The sequence below is a fragment of the Myxocyprinus asiaticus genome, chromosome 50, assembly GCF_019703515.2.
Source record: "Myxocyprinus asiaticus isolate MX2 ecotype Aquarium Trade chromosome 50, UBuf_Myxa_2, whole genome shotgun sequence".
Classification (NCBI taxonomy): Eukaryota; Metazoa; Chordata; class Actinopteri; order Cypriniformes; family Catostomidae; genus Myxocyprinus; species Myxocyprinus asiaticus.
Genome location: NC_059393.1, coordinates 3,988,498 through 3,998,770, shown reverse-complemented (window position 1 = coordinate 3,998,770; position 10,273 = coordinate 3,988,498).

Sequence of the window (10,273 nt, the reverse complement as noted above, 5' to 3'; positions counted from 1 at the left end):
GAACACCGCCACCCTGCGTGCGGAGATCGCGACCCTTCTGCGCAAGGGCGCAATAGAGCCTGTCCCTCCAGCCGAGATGAGGAAAGGGTTCTCCAGCCCTTACTGCATTGTGCCAAAAAAAGGCGGTGGGTTGCGGCCAATCTTGGACCTGCGAGTTCTGAACTGGGCCTTACACAGACTCCCATTCAAGATGCTGACGCAGAAGTGCATTTTGGCGTGCGTCCGGCATCAAGATTGGTTCGCGGCAGTGGACCTGAAGGATGCATACTTTCATGTCTTGGTTTTACCTTGACACAAACCCTTCCTACGGTTTGCTTTCGACAGCCGGGTGTACCAGTACAAGGTCCTTCCCTTCGGCCTGTCCCCACACGTCTTCACGAAGGTCACAGAGGCAGCTCTTGCCCCATTAAGGGAAGTGGACGTCCGCATACTCAACTACCTCGACGACTGGCTGATTCTAGCACACTCTTGAGAGTTGCTGTGTGCACACAGGGACCTGGTTCTCACACAACTCAGCTGTCTAGAGCTTTGGGTCAATTGGGAAAAGAGCAAGCTCTCCCCAGTTCAGAGCATCTCTTTTCTCGGCATGGAGTTAGACTCGGTCTCGATGATAGCGCGCCTCACAAGCAAGCGCACACATGCAGTTGGTGCTGAACTGCCTGAAGTCATTCAGGCGGAGGACAGCGGTTCCACTGAAACACTTTCAGAGGTTCCTGGGGCATATGGAATCCTTGGTGCCGGTCACGCCACTCGGGTTGATGCATATGAGACCGCTTCAGCACTGGCTTCAGACTCGAGTCCCGAGATGGACATGGTGCCGCAGCGCACATCGCATGGCTATCACGTCGGTCTGCTGCCACTTGTTCAGCCATTGGATAGACCTTGCATTTCTGCAGGCAGGAGTCCCCCTACAGCAAGTGTTCAGGCACGTCGTGGTCATGACAGATGCCTCCAAGTTAGGCTGGGGCACCGTGTGCAACGGGCATGCAGCCGCTGGCTCCTGGACAGGACCACGGCTGTGTTGGCACATCAACTGCCTCGAGTTGCTGGCTGTACTACTCATCCTGCGGAGGCTATTGCCATTGATCCGGGGCAAGCACGTGTTGGTCCTGATGGACAACACAGTAATGGTAGCATATATAAATCGGCAAAGCGGCTTACGTTCTCATTGCATGTCGCAACTCGCCCGCCATCTCCTCCTCTGGAATCAGCAATGACTGAGGTCACTGCAGACTATTCACATCCCAGGCAGCCTCAATGCCACAGCGGACGCGCTGTCATGGCAGGTGACACTCAGCGGAGAGTGGAGATTCCACCACCAGGTGGCCCAGCTTATTTGGAGTCGATTTGTCAAAGCACAGGTGGACCTGTTTGCTTCTCGGTAATCCTCCCACTGCCCGCTCTGTTATTTCCTGATGGGAGCCCCCCTCAGGACAGACCCGGGAGCAATACGCATTCCCCACAGTAAGCCTACTTGCACAGTGAGGACGAGGAACAAGTCACCCTCGTGGCCCCATACTGGCCCACCCAGACTTGGTTCTTGGACCTCACGCTCCTCTCGACAGCACCTCCCTGGCAAATTCCCCTGAGGGAGGACCTCCTCTCTCAGGGACGGGGCACCATCTGGCACCCGCGCCCAGACCTATGGAACCTCCATGTCTGGCCCTTGGACGGGATGCAGGAGACCTAAGTGGCCTGCCACTGGCAGTGGTAGACACGATCACTCAGGCCAGGGCTCCCTCTACGAGGCAGCTTTATGCCCCGAAGTGGCATTTGTTCGTGAGTTGGTGTTCTTCCTGAGGCGAAGACCCCCAGAGATGTGCAGTTGGGTCAGTGCTTTCCTTCCTGCAGGAGAGGCTGGAGGGGCGGCTGTCCCCCTCCACCTTGAAGGTGTATGTGGCTGCCATAGTGGCACACCATGATGCAGTGGAGGGTAAGTCCCTAGGGAAACACGACCTGATTATCAGGTTCCTCAGAGGCACCCGGAGGCTGAATCCTCCTAGGCCACACCTCTTCCCCTCATGGGATCTCTCCGTGGTCCTCCTGGGCCTTCGGAGAGCTCAGTTTGAGCCTGTAGAGTCAGTCGATCTGAAAGCCCTCTCCTTGAAGATGGTCCTCCTGACTGCGCTCACCTCCATCAAGAGGGTTGGGGATCTGCAGGCGTTCTCTGTCAGTGATACTTGCCTGGAGTTTGGTCCGGTAGACTCTCACGTGATCCTGACACTGTCTCCAAACAGAGGCTTGCCCACTGGATCATGGATGCCATCGCTTTGGCATACCGGGCCATGCCTGCCCCTTTGGGTATACGAGCACACTCTACAAGGAGTGTGGCATCCTCATGGGCACTGGCCAATGGCACCTCTCTAGCAGACATCTGCAGAGCAGCGGGCTGGGCAACACCCAATACCTTTGCGAGATTTTACAATCTCCGGGTTGAGCCGGTTTCATCCCATGTATTGTCAGGTATGAACAGGTATGTTTGGGAATACAGAACAGCTGGCTGGGTGTATCGCTTGCGTACAGCGCCTTTCCCCTCCGTGAGACGAAGGCGTGTGCTCTTCTCCCATGCGAGTTCACGAACCCGTGAACCCTGGAGTTCCTTCTTCCCTAGCCCTGTGGCTCACGAATTCATCGGAAGAATTCACAGCCGGACCCAGTACGTGTGCTAATATGCCCTGTACTGGGATAGGTGCTCCACAGGTTCCGGTTACTCCGGTAACCCCCTGTGATGTATTCCCTGTCAGCAGACTCGCATCTCCCTTGGGCAGAGCTCTCTCTGCCCCTGGTCGCTGTGTTTGTAGAGCTCCTCCCCTTCGAGGCAGGACCTACCACTGCGCCTCTTCCATGTGCGGCTGGTGAGCGCATGTGACGTATTGCCACATGTTACCTCCCCGTAGGGCAGGATGTGGTCTCCACGGGGTCTTTTCCCCCTGAAAGAATAGGAAAGGAAAAGAACACCTTCTCCAGCGCGAATAATAGCATTAGATGGCCCCAGCCGAATCTAATACTCTGTGGAGTGAAAACACAAAGAGAAAAGGCAGCGGCTGGCTCGGACTGTTCCCATGCTAGTTACGTCACTTCCCCCCCTCAGGGGTGTGGGGAACTACATGACGTCTTTTGGGGCGTTGGGGGAGGCTACGTGCAGACTGATGCACCTGCTATTACGCACGCAGCAGATTGCTTGCACCTGCATCGGCAGTTCACGTAACACAATTCACCTGTTGTGGTGTTTTGGCATAGGGACCCCTAGTGTCACTACATCGACACATTGTCGAACATCTTGTTTACTGTCGTAACCTCCGTTCCCTGATGGAGGGAACGAGACATTGTGTCCCTCTTGCCACAATGCTGTACTACCCGCTGGAATGTCTGAGACCCTGTCTTGGCTCCTCAGCACAAAACCTGAATGAGTGGTTGCGAGCCAGCTCCTTTTATACCTGTATGTCCGGGGGAGTGGCATGCAAATTCCACTCGCCAATTCTCATTGGCCTTTTCTCAAAGATCAGAGGTGTTTGGGGCTGCCAAGAGCGACCCCTAGTGTCATTACATCGACACATGTCTCGTTCCCTCCATCAGGGAACGGAGGTTACGACAGTAACCAAGGCATTTTCTTTAATAGATGACTTTAGGAGCAGCTTTGTAAAGCCAATACTTATTAGCCTTAATTACTGGCTTAATATAGTTTAGTAAACTTGAAATATGATCTCTGAAAAAGAGCATTGCTTTCCAAACCAAAATAAGACATTTATTGTGTTGTATGGCTAAGAGAGCCTACTGTGCATTCAGTTAATTAGAAACTGAGCATTAATTACAATACTTTCTACACAAAAATCAGACATTTAATAAATTACATTCGGTTATATATTAATTACTGTCTTATTTATGCTTAACTAGTGCATTATTGTGGGTCCTTAAAATAAAGTGTTACCCATTAAACAAATATGTTTGACTGTTGAAACCCATGATTGACCAATAAAAATCAAGTATTCGAAAAAGTCTTGTGATAGAGTGCAACTGTACCTGCTTAATTTTTAAGGCATCTTGGTTCTGAAAGCATTTTCCCCATTAATTTGTTCAATAGGGATTTAAAAAAATCCTTCATAAAAGAGCATTTTAACCAGCCAGCTCCGAGGTAAATCACAACATTATAAACTTTGATTTGAAGCAGAAAAGTATTTGAAAATCAGACAAAAAGACAACAGTACTGTGTACTTAACATCTTTAATGAGGGAATGCACTACACTGACATAATCAAATTAAAACTGATGGAAAAATATAAAACTATTAATTTAAAGTTGTTGATTAGAGGTATAAAAACAATATATTTTTATTGTATTGCAAAATATTCAGATATTTACAATTGTGTACATAGTTTGGAGTGTAGAGATTCCGACTCGATTGCGCCGTTCACAGTACGTGAGTGGGCAGTCACTGCAGAGCTCTTTTGGCGAGCTTTGTTTGCCGTGATTCTCTGATTGGTGGATCTTTCCCTTCAGGATCATGGGTAGTGCAGTTCTTCACCAGGAATTCTTCTGTTAAACACTTCTTCTTTTTAAAAAAAAATCCTAACCTAAAAGTTGAAATCTTTTTCAAAAGTTGAAAAAGGACTGATGGCTTTAACAGAAGCATATACCATCGATTAACAGCCTCGGATACTCATGGTATTTCTGCCTTAAAAGGTTTATAAGTTGCTTTTAAAAATTAATTCGCCTGAAAAAAAAAAAAAAGAAATAAAAAAAAAGAATGGAATTTTTTATTACAGAACCAGTCTATTTTGCTTTATAAGGGATCATATGTAGCACAGATTATGTGATCACCCCATTTATATAGACATTTTTCTACTATTTCTACAATTCCATGATTGGTCTGAAAAATGGTGTGCCACTGCATGTATATTGTGTAAGCTACATACATATTCTTTATGGAAAGCTTTTTGGCTCCAATAGTCAGGGGTTAGAACTGAAACTATAGTTCATAGTTAATTTCAATTGTTGAATGTGTGGCCTGTTAATCTTACTAAAGCATGTTGTGACACAAAGTTTCAACTCAAGAAGGGGTAAGATTCTTGCGAGAGAAGGTAATCCACACATACTCGCACCCATATACGCACACACACATACACAAACAACAGGCCCGTCATTGCCAAGAAAGCAATCAGAGAACCAGTCCTGTTCTGTGCATCATACAGGTGCTGGAAATGAGACTGACAGACAGCAATTCATCAAACACAAAAGATTAACTGCTCATAGCTGATAGAGCACTATGAAATAATAAATCTAAGATATAATTGCCCTTCAGCAACTTTTGCTGAATTGAACAAGCCCTACATTGTTGAAAAAAACTTCAATACACAATGACCGCCCATTTTTTTGTCTTGGTGCTTACACATTCATTTTCATCATTTTAAAATAAGTAATACAAATAATTAAGAGTTATAAACCATGAATCAAACAAACTAGCTCTGAGAATAACCAACATTATAAACTTTGATCTAAAGCCCAACGTATTTGAAAATCAAAACGAGACAATGGTCCAAGACTGTGTCCTAAAACTGAACTACTTATCCTATGTGCGTCATTGCGTATGATAGTAATGACAGTAAAATGTAAAACTATCAACTTACAGTCATTATTTTAATTATAAAACAATATATTGCATGTTTATTGCATACTATTCAGATGGATAAGTATATAAAGTATTTTTGAGCTCAGCGGTTAAGGCTCTGAGTTACTGACCAGAAGGTCGGGGGTTCAAGCCCCAGCACCGCCAATATGCCACAATTGGGCCCTTGAGCAAGGCCCTTGACCCTATCTGTTCCAGGGGCGCTATATCGTGGCTGACCCTGCGCTCTGACCCCAGCTTAGCTGGGATATGTGAAAAAAAAGAATTTCACTGTATATGTATAATGTGTGACAAAAAATAAAGGCTTCTTCTTCTTCTTAGAATGACAGACTCGATTATGTCTTTTCGTTATTATCACAAAACCTGTTAAGAAAAGGTCCGGGTCTTATTTAACTCCAAAAAATAAAAAATAAAAAATAAATAAAAATAAAATAAAATAAAACTTTGCATATAGAAAATGTAGTCTATTTTAAGGGCAATTAAGATTTTTTTTACATTGTGACATTATTTTCAGGACTGTTATGCACATTTTAACCTCCAGTTCTTATTATCAGTGTTCTGTGCACAATGCAAAATATCCTTATGGATCAAAAAGCTTAACAAAATCTACCATAAAACCAAGGCTACCTGAGTAAACACAAAATACAGTTTTTAAATGATAATGTTATTTATTGAAGCAAATAAGTTATCCAATACCAACTGGGCCTGTATGAAAAAGTATTTGCCCTTAGTTACTAAATCCCCAAATCTATGAAACTGCATTCATAATGGAGTTCAGCTGGACTAGACACACACAGACCTGATTACTGCCAGCCCTGTTCAATCAAATCAACACCTAAATAGAACTTTTTCAGCAGCATGAAGTTGGTTAAAATGTCTCACCCATTAGCACACTATGACAAGGTTGAAAGAAATTCCAGAAATGATGAGGAAAAAGGTGACTGAAATACATCAGTCTGGGAAGGGTGACAAAGCTATTTCAAAGACTCTTGGACTCCAAAAAATCACAGTGATAGCCATTATTTCCAAATGGAGAAAACTTGGCGCAGTAGTGAGCCTTCCAAGAAGTATCCGACCTTCCAAAATTCCTAAAAAAGCACAGCGACAACTCAACCAAGAAGTCACAAAAAAGGACAACATCCAAGGAACTGCAGGCCTCTCTCACATCAATAAAGGTCACAGTTCATGACCCCTCTATCAGACAGACACTGGCCAAAAATGTCATCCATGGAAGAGTGGCGAGGTAAAAACCACTGCTAACCCAGAAGAACATTAAGGCTCATCGGAATTTTGCCAAAACACACCTTGATGATCCTCAAAGCTTTTGGGAAAATGTTCTGTGGTCTGATGAGTCGAAAGTGGAACTGTTTGGAAGACAGGGGTCCCGTTACATCTGGTGTAAATCAAACACAGAATTCCACAAAAAGAACATCATACCTACGGTCAAGCATGGTGGTGGTAGTGTGATGGTGTTGGGATGCTTTGCTGCTTCAGGGCCAGGGCGACTTGCAATAATTGTGGGAAACATGAATTCTGCTCTATACCAGAAAATCCTAAAGGAGAATGTCCGGTCATCAGTCCGTGAGTTGAAGCTCAAGCACAACTCAATTATGCAGCAAGACAATGATCCAAAGAATAGGAGTCAAAGTCTTTAAATGAACCCGATTGAGATGCTGTGGAAGAACTTAAACGGGCAGTTCAGGCTCAAAAACCCTCCAATGTGGCTGAACTAAAGCAGTTCTGCAAAGAAAAGTGGGCCAAAATTCCAGCACAGGGTTGTGAAGTACTGATCTCCAGTTATCAGATGTGTTTGGTTGCAGTTGTTGCTACTTAAGGTGGCACAACCAGCTATTAAGTTTAAGGGTGCAGTCAGTTTTTCACATGGGTGATATAGGTCATGGATAAGATATATATAGATATATATATTTGAAAACTGTATTTTGTGTTGACTCAGGTTGCCTTTGTTTTATGTTATATCTAGTTTGAAGATCTAAAACAATTTAGTATGAAAATACACAAAAACAGGAGAAATCAGGATGAGGGCAAATACTTTTCCACAGCATTGTATATAGTTTCACCTCTAACGTTGAGATCAAGTGGTTGACAACATGACTGTTACTCTCAGCTGTGTGTGGTCATTCACGTCAGTGTTTGGCAGAATGTTGGGAAAGATCAGCCTCACTTTTGGGCCATTGTGGCCTTTTTGTTTCCAGCCATCTCCTCTGTGGTACCTTAGGAAAGGTGTAGCATTACTGCGGGTCCCAGAATCGACAGAACCAGGGCATCTGGAGTTTCTCTTGGCCCGTAAGCTGAAATGTAAACATTTAGGATGCCTGGTGTCAAAAGGCAAGCACCTGGTATTTCAAAGTGGACCCTGGCTCTGACGGTCAACAGGCAAGCTGAACTGCATTATAGCTTATTTTTTCCCCTCCCTGCTCTTTTAAACCTCACCTGGTTCCTTGTTTAGTCTAAATTCTCTGTAATATACACAGCTAGATTACCACAGACAGAGACTTCCTGCATTTTGTCTCGAGACAGATGCTGTCCCCATCATCTCAGGCAGGACAGGCTTGTAATCATTTTAAAACTGCCAGTTAATATTCAAGAGCAACCTGTCACTAACATGTAAGGCTCACCAATTACACTGCCAAGAAGAATACATTGCAAAAAAACAAATAAAATGAATTGCAAAATAAATAAATAAAAATAAGTAAATCAATCAATAATAAAAAAGGCAAAATAAATAAAAAAATAAAAAAATAAATAAAAACAAACTAAGCAAATCAAAGCAAGGGAAAAATAACAAAACAAAAACAAAGCAAGCAAAGCAAGCAAAGCAAAAAACAAAACAATGCAAAGAATACTAAACAAAACAAAGCAAGGAAAACAAAATAAAGCAAAGCAAAAACAAAGTAAAACAGAACAAAAGCAAGACAATGAAGCAAAAATAAATAAATAAATAAATCAATAGCAAACAAACAAAAAACACAATCTGCAATATTATTGTGTCAATTAAGAAGAAGAAAAAACATGCCATTAAATAAAATAGTAAAACTTATTGTAAATAAATTTGAATAGAAATATATATATATATATATATATATATATATATATATATATATATATATATATATATATATATATATATATGAATCAATATCTATTGTACATAAATAAATGTTTAGGATACATTGCCAGTCCTAATTCACAGACTAATTTATATTTAGAGCAATTTTTCCATCAGTTTAACAGTCCGCCGGTAAATATCGACAAATAGCCTTTTGATGGCATATTGTTTTAAATATCTAACACAATGTAAATACAAAGTTCCCTCCTATTAAATATCACATTATGTCACTCAGGTAAAAGACGGCCTCAAATAAAAATTGTATTTGTCAAAATTACAACATCCTCCCTGAAGATTTGGTGTATTTGTTGACTGAATTAAGATGGTACATTTTAGGCCCAGTTTACTCACATAATGACACATGACAGATTGAACAGTTCTTAATTTTGAAATTCTTAACTGTTGACATGCAGCAAGTAAATACTGGGTTTCTTTCTGCGTGGCTTTGACCCTTTCCACACCCACCCACAGCTAAATAATCTGAGTGCCGAAGTGAACCACTCCACTGTGACATTACACAATTCCCAGTATCTTTCTCAGTGCCTAAACACACTCTGGAGTTCTTACACATAGTCTTTCTTCAGAGTTAGCTATTCATATGTTTAACTGCTGCCAAGATAACAGTCATGACTTCAGATCTTTACTTAATAATGTGAATAACTCTATATAGGACATCACTTGAATACTGCCATTGTGTTCTGTGGTACTTCTGCAGCCAAGCGCTGGCTGCTTGACTGTCTTAACCACAAATAATTTATTTACTTTCTTACCTACTTTTTTTTTTTTTTTTTTTTTACAAAAAGAAGTCAGGACACTGTAACTGTTGCCCATTCAAGAAAAAAGAAAAGTGATTAGGAGTTCCATTAGCTTACCTGTTAGAGCAAGGTTCTAACAATGCCAAATTTGCTAGTTTGATTTCCAGGGAACACTGATAAAATGTATACATTGAATGCACAGTAATTCACTTTATATAAAAGTGTCTGTCAAATGTGTGAATTCGATTATATTAAACATTAAATGTTTTTGGTAAGACTTTTTAAAAAAGTTTGTTTTGTTAACATTAGTTGATGTATTAGATATCATGAACAAACAATGAACAATATTTTTTCAAGCATTAAAGTTGGTTAATGTTCATGAATAATAATGTATTAACCAAGATTAACAAATGTTGTTGAAGTATTTTTCATTGTTAGTTCATGTTAACTGTTTAACCAAACTTCACATTTCCAAATTTTAATGTTAATATGTATTAGTACATGTGAAAATGAACCAAGATTAATAATTAGCATATTAGTGTATATATACAGTATATATTACACACACACACACACACACACACACACACATATATATATATATATATATATATATATATATATACAGGTGCATCTCAATAAATTAGAATGTCATGGAAAAGTTCATTTATTTCAGTAATTCAACTCAAATTGTGAAACTCGTGTATTAAATAAATTCAATGCACACAGACTGAAGTAGTTTAAGTCTTTGGTTCTTTTAATTGTGATG